This window comes from Musa acuminata, chromosome BXJ2-1, assembly GCF_036884655.1.
Source record: "Musa acuminata AAA Group cultivar baxijiao chromosome BXJ2-1, Cavendish_Baxijiao_AAA, whole genome shotgun sequence".
NCBI classification, from domain to species: Eukaryota; Viridiplantae; Streptophyta; class Magnoliopsida; order Zingiberales; family Musaceae; genus Musa; species Musa acuminata.
In genome coordinates this window covers 27,181,817-27,204,587 of record NC_088338.1, presented here as the reverse complement: position 1 = coordinate 27,204,587, position 22,771 = coordinate 27,181,817, and the positions used below count along the sequence as shown (strand labels likewise).

Genomic DNA, 22,771 nt, shown 5'->3' with positions numbered 1-22,771 from the left:
ACAGCTTCTATTTTCCTTGGATCAACAGATATACCCTTTCCTGAAATCACATGGCCTAAGAAGGCAACTTCATTCAACCAAAATTCACATTTGCTGAACTTTGCATACAACTTCTTTTCTCTTAGTATGGACAATACCTTCCTCAAGTGTTCCTCATGCTCCTGATTACTCCTTGAATACACCAATATGTCATCAATAAATACAATTACACAGATATCCAAGAGCTGTTGAAATGTCCTATTCATTAGTTCCATAAAAGCTGCAGGGGCATTAGTCAAACCAAAAGGCATCACCAAGAATTCATAATGACCATATCGAGTTCTGAAGGCTGTTTTTGAAATATCCTCCTCTTTGATCCTCAACTGATAGTAACCTGACCTCAGGTCAATCTTAGAGAATACTTGTGCACCCTGCAGTTGATCAAACAAATCATCAATTCTAGGTATGGGATATTTGTTTTTGATGGTCACCTGATTCAACTGTCTATAATCAATACAAAGCCTCAATGTTCCATCCTTCTTCTTCACTAATAGTACCGGAGCACCCCATGGGGATACACTGGGTCGTATGAAACCCTTATCTAATAATTCTTGTATTTGCTTCTTTAATTCTTCTAACTCAAGTGGTGCCATTCTGTAGGGAGGCTTAGATATTGGGGTTGTACTGGGGACTAGATCAATAGCAAATTCACCCTCTCTATCTAGAGGTAAACCAGGCAAGTCATCAGGAAATACATCAGGGAATTCTTTGACCACTGAAATTTCATCTATGTGGGTTTCCTGATTTGAATGCTCCTTTACACACACCATATAACAAAGACAACCTTTCTGCATAAGATGATAAGCTTGAAGTGCGGATATCAAGCAAGGAGGCAAATCATGCTTAATGCCCTCAAAGAAAAATATAGGCTGATCTGGTATGCAGAAGGTAATTATTTTTTTGTAACAGTCAATACTAGCGTGATGAGAAGATAACCAATCCATGCCAAGTATAATATCAAAACCCTGGATCTCTAGGAGAATCAAATCAGCAAGGAGTTCATGGTCTCCAATAGAGATCAAACAAGATGGGTAGACTACGTTTGTTGCCAATGAATCTCCAACAGCAGTTGTTACATATAGCATATAATCCAGGGGTTTAGGTAGAATATCCAAGTGACAAGCAAAGTGTTGTGAAACAAATGATAAGTTGGAGCCAGGATCAAACAAAACTTTTGCATTTCTTTTAGAAACATGAAGAATACCTTCCACCACAGATTTAGAAGCTTTAGAATCTTGTTCCGTGATAGCGTACACTCTAGCATGGGCTGAGGGTCTAGGAGACAGTGGCTCTCTTTTCCTGTTCAGTGGGCAATCTTTTATTTGATGACCTAGCTTTCCACAACTAAAACATGCTCCAGTCACCCGAAAACACCGACTCGTTTCATGATTTGATCCACATTTTTCACATAACTGAGTCCTCCCCCATGGTTTCCTTTTCTCAAATCCAGATGTCTTAAACCTCTTGTTACTATCTTCATATTTATTTTCTCTCCTGCTTTTGCTAGTAAATTTGTCCCTTTGGCTCTTGCCAATGATTTCTTGAATTTCCTCCATGTCTCTTTCAATTTTCAAAGCTCTTTCTACCGTATCAGCATATGTTTGTAATTTTAAAGCTGACATTCGGCTTCTTATTGCTGGCCGTAATCCCCTTTCAAACCTTCTTGCCTTTCTAGATTCATCATCAGTCATATGTGTGGCAAACCTGGAGAGCTCAGTAAATCTAGATTCATACTTTGTAACCGTCATACTTCCCTGGATAAGGTTCAAGAACTCCAATTCTTTTTGCTCTTTCATACAATCGGGAAAATATTTGTCGTAAAACTTTTCTTGGAATAACTTCCATGTCATTTGCTCATGTTTGATTTCAGACATCCTCTTAATCATTCTCCACCAGTGTTCAGCTTCTCCTTCCAGCATAAAGGTGGCAAGAAAAACCTTTCGTTCATCAGAGTAACTTAGGGCATCAAATATTTTCTCTATCTGCATCATCCATCGTTCCGCCACCATTGGATCAGACTCACCACTGAAACTGGGAGGACTAAGCTTCTTAAACTGTCCAATTCCCAACCCCGTCCGGTTTGATGTCTCTATTCCATCATTACTTCCTTGTTGGACAGGTTGTTGTTGTTGTTGCATCACTTGTGCCATAGTCTCCAAAGTCCGCATAATACCACTCAATTGATCAGTAGTAGATGCAACAGGAGAACCAGATGATCTCGTCATCCTTGCTTCCTAAAACATCAAAAGAACATTTTCTTTGATCAATCTCTAAATGATAGTCAATAAACCTCAAAAAAAACATAACATTCTTAGTGATTCTCAAATCATGCTCTGATACCACCTCTATCACGCCCCTAAAAATATCCATTATATTTAAAATCTTTCGTCACAACTAACCCAGGATCCAAACACACATTTGAGGTCACTAAGAAAACATTCAGATCAAAAATTTCACTTCTATAATCTACCAATTCATAACCCTGTACAATTCATAAACATAGCACACATCACTCGATAATTCATACAATCTAAACTCGACTCGTCAAAATAAAAACCACAATATAAATCCACAAGTGGGGAAATCCATGCAGTCACCACAATCATCGATTTACCATAAGTTCATATCATTACACAAATTTAATTTAACATTCCAAAACCCTATACATGAGGGATCCTTTAACTTACACAAAATCCACAGGTTTAGATTTATAGTCACATTTCATTAGATGCAAGGTAGCTTATACACAACTACATATATGCTAACAAAAGTTCTGCCCAACGTCTTCTAAACTTTCCACTGCCTCAGCCCATTCTTAACATTTAAGCAAGCGATACGCTATCCTGAAAAATTTATCAACAAACGGGGTGAGCATAAAGAGCTCAGCAAGTGACTAACATATCCATAACAAAATAGTACAATTTCCAAGAGATACAGTATCAAAACACAAAAGCAGAATATACGATTTCGTATACATAATATCATTAGGAGCAGAATCATAATTGTCCTTTTTAATCATACATATTTGGTTCCAGACAGATGGGGCATAGAGTAATTGGAGCATATCAGAAACAAAGGAAACATATCGGAGCTTATCAATGGCATATAAAATGTTCCAGAACACATCAACGATCTATGGAACATTACGAAGCAAACTCAATAGTGAATGAAGCATTTCAGAGCATATCAAACTCATATGTCGTACAGAAGCTCAAACGTCGTCCTTGACGTTGCAATCATATCATACTTATCCAGAGCACGAACAAAAATAACTCACCAAAACTCTGGATGTCATATCAAACATATAGAGGGTGTAGTGGGATCTCAGTCAGAATGTGATTCATCCATTTCTGAATGACCACCTGACAAAAGTCTCCCACGTCTGGGAGCTCCATCCACCCACGTCTAGGTGAAGTCAGAGGGGGCCGGCAGAGCATCGCAGGCTCTATGCATAACTCCCTTTACCATTTCTGGCAAAGGTTCACAACTCCCTTTACCATTTCTGGCAAAGGTTCACAACTCCCTTTACCATTTCTGGCAAAGGTTCACAACTCCCTTTACCATTTCTGGCAAAGGTTCACATTATCCCACACACCAGAGTACAAGAAGGCAGTTTCAACAATAAGCAGCATATAACGGAAGCACACGCGGAACAACCAAACATACATGTGCCTTTTCAAAAACAATGATGCAAGGAACAAATCTCTCACAAAAGTATTCATTTTAGGAAAGAATTGGAAGCAAGAGTGTACAGGGATTCCAAGCAATCATAATCAGCTCAATTCCAATAAGAAGGTTAGACAAATTCAGATATCCAAAGGAATGGAACCAAATACGCGAAATCAACCAGAGCTCGATTTCGGACAGAATTCCAGTGGCACATCAAACAAATATTTTAGAATAACAATTATGCTCCAATACCCATAATAAGGCTATGGTCGAATCATATATCAATCTATATTAAGATGGAACAGATTTCATATGAAACAGGGCTCCCAACACTGAGTTACCTCTGATTTGGTAACACAAGGTCAAAATCACAATCACTGTGTTACAGAATTTATAGGGTCGGAATCAACAGACGATAGGGTGGGCAATTGAACTCCAAAATTTTCAAACTATATGTCAAAAGCGAGAATTTCAAGTCTACTTTCAAATAAAATCAGTTTGATACAAATCAGAATTTTCAACAGGGAGTTATAGGCGTTTTAGTATCGAAAGGTCAGAAATCTGAACTCTGTTTTACAGCGTCTATAGGCTCTTTTGAAACAAATTTTTGGGTAAGTATTCGGTGTCCAAAATCTACAAAATCGGTGTCAAAAGAAACACATACGAGTCTAATTTCAAACAAAATAGTTCCTGCCTGAATTCTCAATCTATATTAAAACTTATAGCCGAAACAGTGCTTAGGGGTCAGTTTACCGAAAGACTTTCAGAATCCCTGGTTTAAGTCCAAAGAGAGATATATCAGTTTCTAAATAGAAATCTTCCAATTTATTTTGAATCAACATAAAAACAGAGTCAAATACTTATGTAGGATGGGGTTAGAACACTTGCCTTTGCAAATTTTGACCCGAAGTAACAAGATTAAAGCAAAAACCCTAAAAGCCCCAAATTTTCTTTCTCTTCTCCTTCTTCTTCTTCTTCTTCTTTTTCTTCTTTTCTTTCCCTGGTCACCCACGAGCTGCCTCCTCTGCTTCCTTAACAACGAAGGCAGAGAGGCTTAAGCGGTGGAATTTGTCATTTGGTGCATTTTGCAGTTTAGTCCTCGTTTTTATCATATTCACGATTAGGTCCTTAGGGTTTACATATAGGTCCACAAATTCTTTCTTTTTTTTTTTGAACAGATCTCCCAAATCTTAAAAATAAGTTACCTCTGATTCATACTCTATTTCTTGTGTCAATTAAAAATAGATGCTTACATTATCACCAGAAATATTATACGAAAATTCGGAAATGAGGGGTGTTACAGCAAGCGCGTGCAGAAACCGTCGACACTTTCTAGAATGAACTCGGAATCGCTATTGTGACCGCAATCCGGAAAGCTCTCTCCGAGCCCCTCGATACTGACTGCGTAGCGGTCAAAGCAAATTTTCAGCCCCAAAACAAACGTCTCGGAGCTCTACGGGAGATGTTTCGTATCCCGAGATGCAAAAAGGAGTGCAACACGAGGACTTCCCAGGGGGTCACCCATCCTAGTACTACTCTGGCCCAAGCACGCTTAACTTCGGTGTTTTGATTGGATCTGGTGATTTAGTGCTGCCATTATCGCACCCGTTTCGCGAACTTCGTCCCTCGGCTATCTGCACGTCGCGGTCGGCACATCAACGTCCGGAGCCTTTTGCCCGTCACGAAACCGTCGGCGCTTTCTCGAACGTTCACGAAATCCCTATTTCAAGCTCTCTCCGAGCCCTAGCCCGACGACTGCGTATCGGTCACGGCAAGCGCGTGCCGAAACCATCAGCACTTTCTAGAACGATCTCGGAATCGCTAATGCGACCCCAATCCGGAAAGCTCTCTCCGAGCCCCTCGATATTCACAGCATAGCGGTCACGGCAAATTTCGAGCCCCAAAACAATCGTCTTGGAGCTCTACGGGAGATGTTTCGTATCTCGGGATGCAAAAAGGAGTGCACCACGAGGACTTCTCAGGGGGTCACCCATCCTAGTACTACTCTTGCCCAAGCACGCTTAACTTCGGAGTTCGGATGGGATCCGGTGATTTAGTGCTGGCATTATCGCACCCGTTTCGCGTGCTTCGTCCCTCGCCTATGTGCACGTCGCGGTCGGCGCATCAACGTCCGGAGCCTCTTGCCCGTCAAGAAACCGTCGGCTCTTTCTCGAACGTTCACGAAATCCCTATTGCAATCTCTCTCCGAGCACTAGCCCGACGATTGCGTATCGGTCACGGCAAGCGCGTGCCGAAACCATCGGCACTTTATAGAACGATCTCGGAATCGCTATTGCTACCCCATTCCGTAAAGCTCTCTCCGAGCCCCTCGATACTGACAGCGTAGCGGTCACCGCAACTTTCGAGCCCCATAACAATCATCTCGGAGCTCTACGGGAGATGTTTCGTATCTCGGGATGCAAAAAGGAGTGCAACATGAGGACTTCCCAAGGGGTCACCCATCCTAGTACTACTTTTGCCCAAGCACTCTTAACTTCGGAGTTCTGATGGGATCCGGTGATTTAGTGCTGGCATTATCGCACCCGTTTCGCATGCTTCGTCCCTCGCCTATGTGAACGTCGCGGTCGGTGCATCAACGTCAGGAGCCTCTTACCCGTCACGAAACCGTCGACGCTTTCTCGAACGGTCATGAAATCCCTATTGCAAGCTCTCTCCGAGCACTAGCCCGACGACTGCGTATCGGTCACGGCAAATGCGTGCAGAAACCATCGGCACTTTCTAGAACGAACTCAGAATCGCTATTGCGACCCCAATCCCGAAAGCTCTCTCCGAGCCCCTCGATACTGACTGCGTAGCGGTCAAAGCAAATTTCCAGCCCCAAAACAAACGTCTCGGAGCTCTACGGGAGATGTTTCGTATCCCGGGATGCAAAAAGGTGTGCAACACGAGGACTTCCCAAGGGGTCACCCATCGTAGTACTACCCTGGCCCAAGCACGCTTAACTTCGGTGTTTTGATGGGATCCGTTAATTTAGTGCTGCCATTATCGCACACGTTTCGCGAGCTTCGTCCCTCGCCTATGTGCACGTCGCGGTCGGTGCATCAACGTCCGGAGCCTCTTGCCCGTCACGAAACTGTCGGCGCATTCTCGAACGTTCACGAAATCCCTATTGCAAGCCTCTCCGAGCCCTAGCCCGACGACTGCGTGTCGGTCACGGCAAGCGCGTGCCGAAACCATCGGCACTTTATAGAACGATCTCGGAATCGCTATTGCTACCCCATTCCGTAAAGCTCTCTCCGAGCCCCTCGATACTGACATCGTAGCGGTCACGGCAAATTTTCAGCCCCAAAACAAACGTCTCGGAGCTCTACGGGAGATGTTTCGTATCTCGGGATGCAAAAAGGAGTGCAACATGAGGACTTCCCAAGGGGTCACCCATCCTAGTACTACTTTTGCCCAAGCACGCTTAACTTCGGAGTTCTGATGGGATCCGGTGATTTAGTGCCGGCATTATCGCACCCGTTTCGCATGCTTCGTCCCTCGCCTATGTGAACGTCGCGGTCGGTGCATCAACGTCAGGAGCCTCTTACCCGTCACGAAACCGTCAACGCTTTCTCGAACGGTCACGAAATCCCTATTGCAAGCTCTCTCCGAGCACTAGCCCGACGACTGCGTATCGGTCACGGCAAGCGCATGCAGAAACCATCGGCACTTTCTAGAACGAACTCGGAATCGCTATTGCGACCCCAATGCGTAAAGCTCTCTCCGAGCCCATCGATACTGACTGCGTAGCGTTCAAAGCAAATTTCCAGCCCCAAAACAAACGTCTCGGAGCTCTACGGGAGATGTTTCGTATCCCGGGAAGCAAAAAGGAGTGCAACACGAGGACTTCCCAGGGGGTCACCCATCCTAGTACTACTCTGGCCCCCAAGCACGCTTAACTTCGGAGTTCTGATGGGATCCGGTGATTTAGTGCTGGCATTATCGCACCCGTTTTGCATGCTTCGTCCCTCGCCTATGTGAACGTCGCGGTCGGTGCATCAACGTCAGGAGCCTCTTACCTGTCACGAAACCGTCGACGCTTTCTCGAACGGTCACGAAATCCCTATTGCAAGCTCTCTCCGAGCACTAGCCCGACGACTGTGTATCGGTCACGGCAAGCGCGTGCAGAAACCATCGGCACTTTCTAGAACGAACTCGGAATCGCTATTGCGACCCCAGTCCGGAAAGCTCTCTCCGAGCCCCTCGATACTGACTGCATAGCGGTCAAAGCAAATTTCCAGCCCCAAAACAATCATCTCGGAGCTCTACGGGAGATGTTTCGTATCCCGGGAAGCAAAAAGGAGTGCAACACGAGGACTTCCCAGGGGGTCACCCATCCTAGTACTACTCTGGCCCAAGCACGCTTAACTTCGGTGTTTTGATGGGATCTGGTGATTTAGTTCTGCCATTATCGCACCCGTTTCGCGAGCTTCGTCCCTCGGCTATGTGAACGTCGCGGTCGGCGCATCAACGTCCGAAGCCTCTTGTCCGTCACGAAACCGTCGGCGCTTTCTCGAACGTTCACGAAATCTCTATTGCAATCTCTTTTCGAGCCCTAGCCCGACGACTGCGTATCGGTCACGGCAACAGCGTGCCGAAACCATCGGCACTTTCTAGAACGATCTCGGAATCCCTATTGCGACCCCAATCCCGAAAGCTCTCTCCGAGCCCCTCGATACTGACAGCGTAGCGGTCCCAGCAAATTTCGAGCCCTAAAACAATCATCTCGGAGCTCTACGGGAGATGTTTCGTATCTCGGGATGCAAAAAGGAGTGCAACACGAGGACTTCCCAGGGGGTCACCCATCCTAGTACTACTTTTGCCCAAGCACGCTTAACTTCGGAGTTCTGATGGGATCCGGTGATTTAGTGCTTGCATTATCGCACCCGTTTCGCGTGCTTCGTCCCTTGCCTATGTGCACATCGCGGTCGGCGCATCAACGTCCGGAGCCTCTTGCCCGTCATGAAACCGTCGGCGCTTTCTCGAACGTTCACGAAATCCCTAATGCAATCTCTCTCCGAGCCCTAGCCCGACGACTGCGTATCGGTCACGGCAAGCGCGTGCCGAAACCATCGGCACTTTCTAGAACGATCTCGGAATCGCTATTGCTACCCCATTCCGGAAAGCTCTCTCCGAGCCCCTCGATACTGACAGCGTAGCGGTCATAGCAAATTTCGAGCCCCAAAACAATCATCTCGGAGCTCTACGGGAGATGTTTCGTATCTCGGGATGCAAAAAGGAGTGCAACACGAGGACTTCCCCGGGGGTCACCCATCCTAGTACTACTTTTGCCCAAGCAAGCTTAACTTCGGAGTTCTGATGGGATCCGGTGATTTAGTGCTGGCATTATCGCACCCGTTTTGCATGCTTCGTCCCTCGCCTATGTGAACGTCGCGGTCGTTGCATCAACGTCAGGAGCATCTTACCCATCACGAAACCGTCGATGCTTTCTCGAACGGTCACGAAATCCCTATTGCAAGCTCTCTCCGAGCCCTAGCCGACGACTACGTATCGGTCACGGCAAGCGCGTGCAGAAACCATCGGCACTTTCTAGAACTAACTCGGAATCGCTATTGCGACCCCAATCCGGAAAGCCCTCTCCGAGCCCCTCGATACTGACTGCGTAGCGGTCAAAGCAAATTTCCAGCCCTAAAACAAACGTCTCGGAGCTCTACGGGAGATGTTTCGTATCACGGGATTTAAAAAGGAGTGCAACATGAGGACTTCCCAGGGGGTCACCCATCCTAGTACTACTCTGGCCCAAGCACGCTTAACTTCGGTGTTTTGATGGGATCTGGTGATTTAGTGCTGCCATTATCGCACCCGTTTCGCGAGCTTCGTCCCTCGGCTATGTGCACGTCGCGGTCGGCGCATCAACGTCCGAAGCCTCTTGCCCGTCACGAAACCATCGGCGCTTTCTCGAACGTTCACGAAATCCCTATTGCAAGCTCTCTCCGAGCCCTAGCCCGACGACTGCGTATCGGTCACGGCAACCGCGTGCCGAAACCATCGGCACTTTCTAGAACGATCTCGGAATCGCTATTGCGACCCCAATCCGGAAAGCTCTCTCCGAGCCCCTCGATATTGACAGCGTAGCGGTCACGGCAAATTTCGAGCCCCAAAACAATCGTCTCGGAGCTCTACGGGAGATGTTTCGTATCTCGAGATGCAAAAAGGAGTGCAACACGAGGACTTCCCAGGGGGTCACCCATCCTAGTACTACTCTTGCCCAAGCACGCTTAACTTCGGAGTTCGGATGGGATCCGGTGATTTAGTGCTGGAATTATCGCACCCGTATCGCGTGCTTCGTCCCTCGCCTATGTGCACGTCGCGGTCGGCGCATCAACGTCCGGAGCCTCTTGCCCGTCAAGAAACCGTCAGCGCTTTCTCGAACGTTCACGAAATCCCTATTGCAATCTCTCTCCGAGCCCTAGCCCGACGACTGCGTATCGGTCACGGCAACCACGTGCCGAAACCATCGGCACTTTCTAGAACGATCTCGGAATCGCTATTGCTACCCCATTCCAAAAAGCTCTCTCCGAGCCCCTCGATACTGACAGCGTAGCGGTCACAGCAAATTTCGAGCCCCAAAACAATCATCTCGGAGCTCTACGGGAGATGTTTCGTATCTCGGGATGCAAAAAGGAGTGCAACACGAGGACTTCCTAGGGGGTCACCCATCCTAGTACTACTTTTGCCCAAGCACGCTTAATTTCGGAGTTCTGATGGGATCCGGTGATTTAGTGCTGGCATTATCACACCCGTTTCGTGTGCTTCGTCCCTCGCCTATGTGAACGTCGCGGTCGGTTCATCAACGTCAGGAGCATCTTACCCATCACGAAACCGTCGATGCTTTCTCGAACGGTCACGAAATCCCTATTGCAAGCTCTCTCCGAGCCCTAGCCCGACGACTACGTATCGGTCACGGCAAGCGCGTGTAGAAACCATCGGCACTTTCTAGAACAAACTCGGAATTGCTATTGCGACCCCAATCTGGAAAGCTCTCTCTGAGCCCCTCGATACTGACTACGTAGCGGTCAAAGCAAATTTCCAGCCCCAAAACAAACGTCTCGGAGCTGTACGGGAGATGTTTTGTATCCCGGGATGCAAAAAGGAGTGCAACACGAGGACTTCCCAGGGGGTCACCCATAGTAGTACTACTCTGGCCCAAGCACGCTTAACTTCAGTGTTTTGATGGGATCTGGTGATTTAGTGCTGCCATTATCGCACCCGTTTCACGAGCTTCGTCCCTCGGCTATGTGCACGTCGCGGTCGGCGCATCAACGTCCGGAGCCTCTTGCCCATCACGAAACCGTCGGTGCTTTCTCGAACGTTCACGAAATCCCTATTGCAAGCTCTCTCCGAGCCCTAGCCCGACGACTGCGTATCGGTCACGGCAACCGCGTGCCGAAACCATCGGCACTTTCTAGAACGATCTCGGAATCGCTATTGCGACCCCAATCCGGAAAGCTCTCTACGAGCCCCTCGTTACTGACAGCGTAGTGGTCAAACCAAATTTCCAGCCCCAAAACAAACGTCTCAGAGATCTACGGGAGATGTTTCGTATCCCGGGATGCAAAAAGGAGTGCAACACGAGGACTTCCCAAGGGGTCACCCATCGTATTACTACTCTGGCCCAAGCACGCTTAACTTCGGTGTTTTGATGGGATCCGGTAAATTAGTGCTGCCATTATCGCACACGTTACGCGAGCTTCGTCCCTCGCCTATGTGCACGTCGCGGTCGGCGCATCAACGTCCGGAGCCTCTTGCCCGTCACGAAACCGTCGGCGCTTTCTCGAACGTTCACGAAATCCGTATTGCAAGCTCTCTCCGAGCCCTAGCCCGACGACTGCGTATCGGTCACGGCAAGCGCGTGCCGAAACCATCGGCACTTTCTAGAACGATCTCGGAATCGCTATTGCGACCCCAATCCGGAAAGCTCTCTCCGAACCCCTCGATACTGACAGCGTAGCGGTCACGACAAATTTCGAGCCCCAAAACAATCGTCTCGGAGCTCTACGGGAGGTGTTTCGTATCTCGGGATGCAAAAAGGAGTGCAACACGAGGACTTCCCAGGAGGTCACCCATCCTAGTACTACTCTTGCCCAAGCACGCTTAACTTCGGAGTTCTGATGGGATCCGGTGATTTAGTGCTGGCATTATCGCACCCGTTTCGCGTGCTTCGTCCCTCGCCTATGTGCACGTCGCGGTCGGCGTATCAACGTCCGGAGCCTCTTGCCCGTCACGAAACCGTCGGCGCTTTCTCGAACGTTCACGAAATCCCTATTACAAGCTCTCTCCGAGCCCTAGCCCGACGACTGCGTATCGGTCACGACAAGCACGTGCCGAAACCATCGGCACTTTCTAGAACGATCTCGGAATCGCTATTGCGACCCCAATCCGGAAAGCTCTCTCCGAGCCCCTCGATACTAACAACGTAGCGGTCAGGGCAAATTTCGAGCCCCAAAACAATCATCTCGGAGCTCTACGGGAGATGTTTCGTATCTCGGGATGCAAAAAGGAGTGCAACACGAGGACTTCCTAGGGGGTCACCCATCCTAGTACTACTTTTGCCCAAGCACGCTTAACTTCGGAGTTATGATGGGATCCGGTGATTTAGTGCTGGCATTATCGCACCCGTTTCGCATGCTTCGTCCCACGCCTATGTGAACGTCGCGGTCGGTGCATCAACGTCAGGAGCCTCTTACTCGTCACGAAACCGTCGACGCTTTCTCGAACGGTCACGAAATCCCTATTGCAAGCTCTCTCCGAGCCCTAGCCCGACGATTGCATATCGGTCACGGCAAGCGCGTGCAGAAACCATCGGCACTTTCTAGAACGAACTCGGAATCGCTATTGTGACCCCAATCCGGAAAGCTCTCTCCGAGCCCCTCGATACTGACTGCGTAGTGGTCAAAGCAAATTTCCAGCCCCAAAAGAAACGTCTCCGAGCTCTACGGGAGATGTTTCGTATCCCGGGATGCAAAAAGGAGTGCAACACGAAGACTTCCCAGGGGGTCACCCATCGTAGTACTACTCTGGCCCAAGCACGCTTAACTTCGGAGTTTTGATGGGATCGGGTGATTTAGTGCTGCCATTATCGCACCCGTTTTGCGTGCTTCGTCCCTCGCCTATGTGCGCGTCGCGGTCGGCGTATCAACGTCCGGAGCCTCTTGCCCGTCAGGAAACCGTCGGCGCTTTCTCGAACGTTCACGAAATCCCTATTGCAAGCTCTCTCCGAGCCCTAGCCCGACGACTGCGTATCGGTCACGGCAAGCACGTGCCGTAACCATCGGCACTTTCTAGAACGATCTCGGAATCGCTATTGCGACCCCAATCCGGAAAGCTCTCTCCGAGCCCCTCGATACTGATAGTGGAGCGGTCACGGCAAATTTCGTGCCCCAAAACAATCATCTCGGAGCTCTACGGGAGATGTTTCGTATCTCGGGATGCAGAAAGGAGTGCAACACGAGGACTAACCAAGGGGTCATCCATCCTAGTTCTGATGGGATCCGATGATTTAGTGCTGGCATTATCGAACCCGTTTCGCATGCTTCGTCCCTCGCCTATGTGAACGTCGCGGTCGGTGCATCAACATCAGGAGCCTCTTACCAGTCACAAAACCGTCGACGCTTTCTCGAACGGTCACGAAATCCCTATTGCAAGCTCTTTCCGAGCCCTAGCCCGACGACTGCATATCGGTCACGGCAAGCGCGTGTAGAAACTGTCGGCACTTTCTAGAACGAACTCGGAATCGCTATTGCGACCCCAATCCGGAAAGCTCTCTCCGAGCCCTAGCCCGACGACTGCGTATCGGTCACGGCAAGCGCGTGCCGAAACCATCGGCACTTTCTAGAACGATCTCGGAATCGCTATTGCGACCCCAATCCGGAAAGCTCTCTCCGAGCCCCTCGATACTGACAGCGTAGCGGTCACGACAAATTTCGAGCCCCAAAACAATCGTCTCGGAGCTCTACGGGAGGTGTTTCGTATCTCGGGATGCAAAAAGGAGTGCAACACGAGGACTTCCCAGGAGGTCACCCATCCTAGTACTACTCTTGCCCAAGCACGCTTAACTTCGGAGTTCTGATGGGATCCGGTGTTTTAGTGCTGGCATTATCGCACCCGTTTCGCGTGCTTCGTCCCTCGCCTATGTGCACGTCGCGGTCGGCGTATCAACGTCCGGAGCCTCTTGCCCGTCACGAAACCGTCGGCGCTTTCTCGAACGTTCACGAAATCCCTATTACAAGCTCTCTCCGAGCCCTAGCCCGACGACTGCGTATCGGTCACGACAAGCACGTGCCGAAACCATCGGCACTTTCTAGAACGATCTCGGAATCGCTATTGCGACCCCAATCCGTAAAGCTCTCTCTAATCCCCTCGATACAGACATCGTAGCGGTCACGACAAATTTCGAGCCCCAAAACAATCGTCTCGGAGCTCTACGGGAGATGTTTCGTATCTCGGGATGCAAAAAGTGTTAGGATCGAGAGCACTAAGAGGGGGGGGGGTGAATTAGTGCAGCTGATATTTTTCAGCGATTAAAAAGCGAAGGCGCGTTCGTTCGACAAAGACTATTTTGATGCAAAAACCGATTCTAAGATTACTTATGATTAAGTGCAGTTTACGTTTAAGCACAGTTAGCGTCTAAATGCAGTTAGTGTCTAAATGCAGATTGCGTCTAAACTCAGATTGCGTGTAAGCGCAGTTTGCGTCTTAGCGCAGATTGCGTCTAAGTGCAGATTGCATCTAAACGCAGATTGCCTCTAAGCGCAGATTGCGTCTAAACGCAGATTGCGTCTAAGCGCGGATTGAGCAGAAGTATAAAGACAATGTGCTTCTGTTGTACAGCTCAAAAGGTAATCTGCAAAAAAAAACAGATTTGCATCTAAACGCAGATTTACGTCTAAACGCAGATTTACGTCTTAAACGCAGATTATACGCAGATTTACGTCTGAACTTTGAAACTCGTTTGTATATTCGCAGAGGGCAATATGCAGTTGAAATCAAGACATAAACGTAAACTGAAATCTGACGATTGTGCGAGGAAAGCCGATTTACGTCTAAATGCAGTTTTACGTCTAAATGTTGAAACTCGTTCGTAAAATTGCAGAAGACAGTTTGCAGTTATAAATAGAATCAAACTGTAAGTGTAAACTGCAAAGAAACTCGTTCGCAAAAGCACAGAGAACAGTTCTGCAGAATCAAAACGTAAACGTAAACTGTAATGTACTAAAACACGACTTTACGTCTGAATGCAGATTCGGAAGAACAGCACTTAGAACTTGTTCGTGAAAGCGCAGAGAGCAGTAGTAGTGGAGGAGGTTTGCAGTAAAGATAAAGTGCTAAAAAATAAACGCAAACCAGAGATTTAGAGTGGTTCGGTCAGTCCTGACCTACTCCACTTTTGGCTTCCTCCATCGACGAGGTTGCCGACGTCAACTAGGGGCCTTCCTTCAATGGGTGAAGGCCAAACTGCCCTTTTACAGTTTCTCTCCTTTTGACAGGCTCAGGAGACAACCTTTACAGACCTTTCTCTCCTCACTTTACAACTGAAAACTTGAAGAACAGAAGGAGGAGACTTAAAGGCTTTACAACACTTTTGAGCTCTTAGAATCACAAAAAAGATCAAGATTTCGGTGTAGGTCTGTATCTTTTCAATGCTGAATGGGTGGGGAATTTATAGGCCCCAACCCAATTCAAATTTGGAGCTCAAAACGATCAAATCCCGGAATTCCGGGATCAGGCGGTTGCACCTCTTGACTGGAGAGGTTGCACCGCCTGGCAGAGCTCGAAGACCGAGCTCAGGCGGTGCCACCTCTCTGCCAGGGAGGTTGCACCGCCCAGTCTTGCTCAAAGACTGAGCTCAGGCGGTGCCACCTCTCTGCCAGGGAGGTTGCACCGCCCAGTCTAGCTCGAAGACTGAGCTCAGGCGGTGCCACCTCCCGGCTGTTGAGGTTGCACCGCCCAGTCTCGCTGGAAGACACAGCCCAGGCGGTGCCACCTCCTGGCCTGGGCGGTTGCACCTCCTGGTGCAATCAGGGTCCGAATGGTTCATTCCATTCGGCCCAATTTTAGTCCTTTAGGGGCCCAATTGCCCCAAGATTAAGCCAATGGGATCACCTCCCATTTTCCAACTTAATCAGCGTGCTAACTACAATTAAATCTAAGTCAATTTCTGCAGCTTTGCTTCGGTGCGTCAATCGCTTCTTCCGGCGAGTTTCCGGCGAACTTCCGTCGATCATCCGATGAACCCTCGGTGATGCTCCTGCGGACTTCCGGCAAACTCCTGGACTTTGCGACGATCCACTTGGCAAGTTCCGACGAGCTTCGCTTGGCAAGCTTCTGGACTTCTCGGATCTGTTCTCGCAGAACCTCCGACGACCGTCCGAACTTCCGTCGAACTCTCGAACTCCCAACGTGATCATGAACTTGACTCCGGCGCAACTCCTGCTGCTTGTCTAACTTTCATCGTAGTTAATCCTGCACACTTATCTCAACACATAGATTAGACAACAAATGACAATTGACTTCATCATCAAAATCCGAGATTCAACAATCTCCCCCTTTTTGATGATGACAATCAATTGATAATGGAGTTATCCTTAACTCCCCCTGTCTATATGCCATAGTTGAGATAAGTCAACCTTGAATTCAAGACCTAAGAATTCAAGTGACGTATTGATAAGTTAGATCAGTTAAACTTATCAATACTCCCATCATGATACTCATCATGATGTATCTCTTCAAAGATGATGTCAGGGCTTGACATTCATCATCAAGTTTGTATGATTGTGTTTGTAACCATTCATCATGTAGTATGAACATTATCATATAAAGCTGTGAAGCACTATTACATGATGCATACATTTGAAATATACTATCAAGTTTTTGCATTTTCTTCACATGATAACATATCAACTCAGGGCATAATGCAAACTTTAGCATATGTTCTTGTATCTCTTGGTGATGCAAGGATGGCATAATCATAGCAGTGTTTATAGCATCACTATAGTATGGCAGTGTTTATCAATTCATATATATATCTCCCCCTTTGTCATCAACAAAAAGCATAATAATCATGATACCAGGAAATTAATCAAAGCAAGCTTATAGAGGAATTTCACATAGATTGCTCTAAATACTTCTTCCCCTTTGTGTTATAATCCATTGTCCATGTAAAGATTTTGCAAGATGGAATACATACACATGAATCACTTCATCAAATCTATTTCAGATACTTATTTTTCATGAAAGTGTACGAAAAAATCTGGTTTATAGCATTCGAAAAATAAGATGCATTCGGAGAAGATTTTGTTGCATATAATCATAGAGACATGGCAATCAAGTGATTTGATCATACAATATAGTCCGAAAAATAATTTTAACAAATTTAAGTATTCGGACATATCAACATTCTTCGAATGAAATCAAAGCACAAGGTTTTCAAAACTTTTCGTTTCAAAGCACAACATTCTTAATTTGGACATATCACATGCCAAACAGTAATGATACCATAAAAATCTGAGATAACTTTTACCACAAGACGCAAGATATATGTTTACCACGATAGATGTTTACAGCCAGTACATCAGAAGTGAGTAACATAAGAAGTTTACAACAACAACAGGTGTTCAACAAGTTCATTGATGAGGTGGAAAATTAAAGTGCCTAAACAAGGAGTCAAATTGACTATGAATTTGCTGCAACTCAGATAGGATTTGATCTTGTCTTTGTTCAATCTGTTCTTGTCTCTGTTCGAATCGATCCATACGAATCCCAATTTCTTCAATGGATGTATGAGTTTGCTCAACTGGATGTGTTTCCTCAAAGGGAAGGGTCGGAGGAGATTGGGTACCCCTAAATACTGGTGTTTCCGGTTCTGGTTCAGGTTGAGGGTGATCAGTCCTTCTAGGGAGTCTAACCCAGTTACCATTTCTATAGTAACATCTTAGTCGGTGAAGTAGATTTTTGTTTATTATGCTGTATCGATCTACTTTCATTTCTTCTTCCTCTGGTGATATTAGAATGTCGTAAGCTTTTATTATTCTAGTGATTATACCACCATATGGGAGCATCATATCCTTTTTTGATAATTCTAACATATTTTGTTGAATAAGATAGCCAAGACAGATGTCATGTCCCTTCATGATTGAGTACATAGTTCCTAATTCTAGTTGACTAATTTCATCATGATGGTATTGTTTAGGAAGAATTATACTGGTCATGATATAATGAAGTATCTTAGTGTTCAAAGGCAATAGATGTTCACAACTTTTAGGAACCAATGCTATGTTAGGATTGGCAAAGATTGTTCCTAAGGCTTCAGCATAGGATGTTCCAATACTTTCATCATCCCATGATCCTCTAAAGTAGAGTCCTATGCTTTTTATGGGAATGCCTATCATATCACAAATGAACCTATCAGTGATTGAGATGTGTTGTCCCAAAAGATAGGTGGACATCCTTCCTTCATCATCTATTTGTATGTTATTGTAAAATAATCTAACAAGCCTAGGATAGATGGGTTCGTTAATCTGCAAGATTGGAAGTAGACCTAGGTTTGCAAACCATTGGATAGTCTCTAAGTCTCTTAGTTCATTTAGATCTACGTATTTTCCCTTACTGATACATCTAAGTTCGCAAGAGGGAAATTTTTCAGCATGGTATTTTGAATCAAAAAGATTGAAATCAAACTCTTCTACTAATCTCCTCTTCCCCTTGTCCCTTGAGGTTCTTCTAGATCCCATTACTACTGCTGTTTAGAGGGATGATGATGAGCTAGAGTAAATGAAGATCAAAACAGAATTTAAAAGCTTCTTAAAGAGTACCTTTGTGAAATTTTCAAGAGAGGGAAGGATTCTTGATGTTTTGCTCCGAAATGGAAGGTATTTGGACGGCTTAGAGGAGTGAAATGAGAGTGGAGGAGACTTGGAAGAGTAGAGGAGGAAATGAGAGTGAGTTGGGGTCGGTTTCACCGCCGGCCCTAGTGTGGGTTTAAAAAGGCAGAGTTGCGGGCGGTTGCACCTCTGGCTGGGGCGGTGCAACCTCTGGCAACCCGTGATAGCTGGAGGTGCCACCGCCAGCTGGAGAGGTGCCACCGCCTGCAGCCAGTGAGCACCTAATATGATTTGATCAGGGAGCCTTTGCCTTGAGGAGAGTTTCAGAGCAATTAATGTATGTTACGTGATTTCGTATGAGTTTTTATTTAAGGAAGAAGCTCTTGTACGATCAAGATAGATCTTTTAACGTGCACACGTATGTTGATAGTTTGTTTGGTATCCCTTTTAAGATCATGACATATTTAGTTTCTTCATGATACAAGAATTAATTCGTAGATGATAGTGTTAACGGGTTTTGAAGATCAAGGGGATATGTAAATTTGGATATCATATGTTTCTAATTAGGTTGTATCCAAATTGTATTTGTGATTTCATAACTTCCACTTGTTACTTAAGCGTTGCGAGTTTATGATCATCGAGAGTCAAGGAGCAGAATATTATTTCTTGCTCCGGCCTGAAATTTTAATGTTTTTATAGGAAGGGATGATCTTTAGGAACCCATTTGCTTTTGGGTGCCTCATAAATAGACCTACATTTTCTATCATGTTGCATCGAGTTTATCATGGTTCCTTTAGGAACCCAAATCAGTTTGTTTGGACTTATTTTCTTGAATGGACAACAATGTGTCCTATGTCCAGATTTGCAACAAAAGTTGCACTTGGTTTGGTGTTGAACATGTAAGATGGAGCCTTTTATAAAAGTCGTTGGATTTTGGTGAGGACTTCTCACAAATCCAATTCCGCTCCTTTTTGGAACGTGACCCTTGTTTGCAAGGATCATGTTCAACGACTTGCTACCAACCTCGAATTTCTTCAAGGTATCCTTGAGTAGCAGGTTTTCTTTTTGTAAAGTTTCTAAATCATGACATTTGATACATGAATTTAAACTATCATGATGTTCGACTTTTAACTTATCAAACTCACAAGTAAGACTATCATGCACCTTTTTCAGCAATTTATATTTTCTACTTATACTCTTGCATTCGTCAAATAAGTCATTGAAAGCATTTAATAATTCATCGAAAGATAAATCAGCATTTAATGAATCCGTTACCTCCTCTCCGATAGCCATTAAGGCGTAATGAGCAACTTGCTCGGTGTTGGACTCCTCTTCCTCAGATGCGCTTGAATCATCCCATGTTGCTTGGAGCGCCTTCTTCTTTGTTGTTCTTTTCTTGACTTGGGGACAGTCACTCTTGTAGTGTCCCGGCTTTTTGCATTCATAGCAGATTACTTGGTCCTTTTTGGGTTCAAGTTTATTTTTTGCATCATTCTTAAACTTGTTTCTTTTAAAGAACTTTTTAAACTTTATTGTTAGGAGTGCCAAGTCATCATCACAGTCCTCATCACTTGAGTTTTCTCTCAAGTGGCATTCTGAAGTTTTGAGTGCCATATCCTTCCTGTTCTTTGGAAGGATGTCTTCTTGCTCTTCATGAGCTTTACAAGTCATTTCGTAGGTCATTAATGACCCGATTAGTTCTTCAAGAGGGAAATTTCGCAGATCTTTTGCCTCTTGAATAGCGGTGACTTTAGGATCCCAACTCTTAGGAAGGGATCTTAGTATCTTATTAACAAGCTCAAAATCCGAAAAGCTCTTTCCGAGTCCTTTTAGACCGTTGACGACATCCGTGAAACGGGTAAACATGTCGCCAATGGTTTCACTCGGTTTCATCCGAAAAAGTTCGAAGGAGTGTAACAGCAAATTGATTTTTGACTCTTTTACTCTACTTGTGCCCTTATGGGTCACTTCGAGTGTGTGCCAAATATCGAATGCAGTTTCACAAGTTGAAACACGGTTAAACTCGTTTTTATCAAGTGCACAAAATAAGGCATTCATAGCCTTTGCATTTAGAGCGAAAGCCTTCTTCTCCAAATCATTCCAATCGATCATTGGAAGAGAAGACTTTGAAAAACCGTTTTCGACAATATTCCACAGTTCAAAATCCATAGAAATAAGAAAGATCCTCATTCGGGTCTTCCAGTAGGTGTAGTCCGTCCCATTAAACATGGGTGGACGTGTAATAGAATGGCCCTCTTGGTTTCCGGCATAAGCCATCTCTCTTGGGTTTTAATCCTTTTGAGAGTTAACCGGGCTCTGATACCAATTGTTAGGATCGAGAGCACTAAGAGGGGGGGGGGGGGGTGAATTAGTGCAGCGGATATTTTTCAGCGATTAAAAAGCGAAGGCTGCGTTCGTTCGACAAAGACTATTTTGATGCAAAAACCGATTCTAAGATTACTTATGATTAAGTGCAGTTTACGTTTAAGCACAGTTAGCGTCTAAACGCAGTTAGCGTCTAAATGCAGATTGCGTCTAAACTCAGATTGCGTCTAAGCGCAGTTTGCGTCTTAGCGCAGATTGCGTCTAAGTGCAGATTGCGTCTAAACGCAGATTGCGTCTAAGCGCAGATTGCGTCTAAACGCAGATTGCGTCTAAGCGCGGATTGAGCAGAAGTATAAAGACAATGTGCTGCTGTTGTACAGCTCAAAAGGTAATCTGCAAAAAAAAACAGATTTACGTCTAAACGCAGATTTACGTCTTAAACGCATATTAGACGCAGATTTATGTCTGAACTTTGAAACTCGTTTGTATATTCGCAGAGGGCAATATGCAGTTGAAATCAAGACGTAAACGTAAACTGAAATCTGACGATTGTGCGAGGAAAGCCGATTTACGTCTAAATGCAGTTTTACGTCTAAATGTTGAAACTCGTTCGTAAAATTGTAGAAGACAGTTTGCAGTTATAAATAGAATCAAACTGTAAGTGTAAACTGCAAAGAAACTCGTTTGCAAAAGCACAGAGAACAGTTCTGCAGAATCAAAACGTAAACGTAAACTGTAATGTACTAAAACATGACTTTACGTCTGAATGCAGATTCGGAAGAACAGCACTTAGAACTTGTTCGTGAAAGCGCAGAGAGCAGTAGTAGTGGAGGAGGTTTGCAGTAAAGATAAAGTGCTCAAAAATAAACGCAAACCAGAGATTTAGAGTGGTTCGGTCAGTCCTGACCTACTCCACTTTTGGCTTCCTCCACCGACGAGGTTGCCGACGTCAACTAGGGGCCTTCCTTCAATGGGTGAAGGCCAAACTGCCCTTTTACAGTTTCTCTCCTTTTGACAGGCTCAGGAGACAACCTTTACAGACCTTTCTCTCCTCACTTTACAATTGAAAACTTGAAGAACAGAAGGAGGAGACTTAAAGGCTTTACAACACTTTTGAGCTCTTAGAATCACAGAAAAGATCAAGATTTCGGTGTAGGTCTGTATCTTTTCAGTGCTGAATGGGTGGGGAATTTATAGGCCCCAACCCAATTCAAATTTGGAGCTCAAAACGATCAAATCCCGGAATTCCGGGATCAGGCGGTTGCACCTCTTGACTGGAGAGGTTGCACCGCCTGGCAGAGCTCGAAGACCGAGCTCAGGCGGTGCCACCTCTCTGCCAGGGAGGTTGCACCGCCCAGTCTAGCTCGAAGACTGAACTCAGGCGGTGCCACCTCCCGGCTGGGGAGGTTGCACCGCCCAGTCTCGCTGGAAGACACAGCCCAGGCGGTGCCACCTCCTGGCCTGGGCGGTTGCACCTCCTGGTGCAATCAGGGTCCGAATGGTTCATTCCATTCGGCCCAATTTCAGTCCTTCAGGGGCCCAATTGCCCCAAGATTAAGCCAATGGGATCACCTCCCATTTTCCAACTTAATCAGCGTGCTAACTACGATTAAATCTAAGACAATTTCTGCAGCTTTGCTTCGGTGCGTCAATCGCTTCTTCCGGCGAGTTTCTGGCGAACTTCCGTCGATCATCCGATGAACCCTCGGTGATGGTCCTGCGGACTTCCGGCAAACTCCTGGACTTTGCGACGATCCACTTGGCAAGTTCCGACGAGCTTCGCTTGGCAAGCTTCTGGACTTCTCGGATCTGTTCTCGCAGAACCTCCGACGACCGTCCGAACTTCCGTCGAACTCTCGAACTCCCAACGTGATCATAAACTTGACTCCGGCGCA

At 46.0% G+C, this 22,771-nt stretch overlaps 11 non-coding genes and 7 pseudogenes across 11 annotated transcripts; all 18 read right to left on the bottom strand.

Moving 5' to 3' along the window:
• Positions 1–5,196: 5,196 nt before the first annotated feature.
• LOC135603298 (5S ribosomal RNA) lies at positions 5,197–5,315 on the bottom strand (annotated as a pseudogene).
• A 350-nt stretch (positions 5,316–5,665) lies between these two features.
• LOC135603722 (5S ribosomal RNA) lies at positions 5,666–5,784 on the bottom strand. The gene has a single exon (XR_010484151.1). It is a non-coding gene; the product is annotated as a 5S ribosomal RNA (ribosomal RNA).
• Positions 5,785–6,134: 350 nt separating this feature from the next.
• LOC135602757 (5S ribosomal RNA) lies at positions 6,135–6,253 on the bottom strand. Its single transcript, XR_010484015.1, has one exon. It is a non-coding gene; the product is annotated as a 5S ribosomal RNA (ribosomal RNA).
• Positions 6,254–6,603: 350 nt separating this feature from the next.
• Positions 6,604–6,722, bottom strand: LOC135602856 (5S ribosomal RNA; annotated as a pseudogene).
• A 349-nt stretch (positions 6,723–7,071) lies between these two features.
• Positions 7,072–7,190, bottom strand: LOC135604661 (5S ribosomal RNA). The gene has a single exon (XR_010484248.1). It is a non-coding gene; the product is annotated as a 5S ribosomal RNA (ribosomal RNA).
• A 350-nt stretch (positions 7,191–7,540) lies between these two features.
• LOC135601678 (5S ribosomal RNA) lies at positions 7,541–7,661 on the bottom strand. Its single transcript, XR_010483909.1, has one exon. It is a non-coding gene; the product is annotated as a 5S ribosomal RNA (ribosomal RNA).
• Positions 7,662–8,011: 350 nt separating this feature from the next.
• LOC135603077 (5S ribosomal RNA) lies at positions 8,012–8,130 on the bottom strand (annotated as a pseudogene).
• A 350-nt stretch (positions 8,131–8,480) lies between these two features.
• On the bottom strand, positions 8,481–8,599 carry LOC135604159 (5S ribosomal RNA). The gene has a single exon (XR_010484199.1). It is a non-coding gene; the product is annotated as a 5S ribosomal RNA (ribosomal RNA).
• A 350-nt stretch (positions 8,600–8,949) lies between these two features.
• LOC135599762 (5S ribosomal RNA) lies at positions 8,950–9,068 on the bottom strand. Its single transcript, XR_010482105.1, has one exon. It is a non-coding gene; the product is annotated as a 5S ribosomal RNA (ribosomal RNA).
• Positions 9,069–9,417: 349 nt separating this feature from the next.
• Positions 9,418–9,536, bottom strand: LOC135603345 (5S ribosomal RNA; annotated as a pseudogene).
• A 350-nt stretch (positions 9,537–9,886) lies between these two features.
• LOC135604120 (5S ribosomal RNA) lies at positions 9,887–10,005 on the bottom strand. Its single transcript, XR_010484195.1, has one exon. It is a non-coding gene; the product is annotated as a 5S ribosomal RNA (ribosomal RNA).
• Positions 10,006–10,355: 350 nt separating this feature from the next.
• On the bottom strand, positions 10,356–10,474 carry LOC135599931 (5S ribosomal RNA). The gene has a single exon (XR_010482269.1). It is a non-coding gene; the product is annotated as a 5S ribosomal RNA (ribosomal RNA).
• A 350-nt stretch (positions 10,475–10,824) lies between these two features.
• LOC135602567 (5S ribosomal RNA) lies at positions 10,825–10,943 on the bottom strand (annotated as a pseudogene).
• A 350-nt stretch (positions 10,944–11,293) lies between these two features.
• On the bottom strand, positions 11,294–11,412 carry LOC135603925 (5S ribosomal RNA; annotated as a pseudogene).
• Positions 11,413–11,762: 350 nt separating this feature from the next.
• LOC135601844 (5S ribosomal RNA) lies at positions 11,763–11,881 on the bottom strand. The gene has a single exon (XR_010483925.1). It is a non-coding gene; the product is annotated as a 5S ribosomal RNA (ribosomal RNA).
• A 350-nt stretch (positions 11,882–12,231) lies between these two features.
• On the bottom strand, positions 12,232–12,350 carry LOC135600285 (5S ribosomal RNA). Its single transcript, XR_010482611.1, has one exon. It is a non-coding gene; the product is annotated as a 5S ribosomal RNA (ribosomal RNA).
• Positions 12,351–12,700: 350 nt separating this feature from the next.
• Positions 12,701–12,819, bottom strand: LOC135602231 (5S ribosomal RNA; annotated as a pseudogene).
• Positions 12,820–13,719: 900 nt separating this feature from the next.
• LOC135600696 (5S ribosomal RNA) lies at positions 13,720–13,838 on the bottom strand. The gene has a single exon (XR_010483012.1). It is a non-coding gene; the product is annotated as a 5S ribosomal RNA (ribosomal RNA).
• Positions 13,839–22,771: the final 8,933 nt, after the last annotated feature.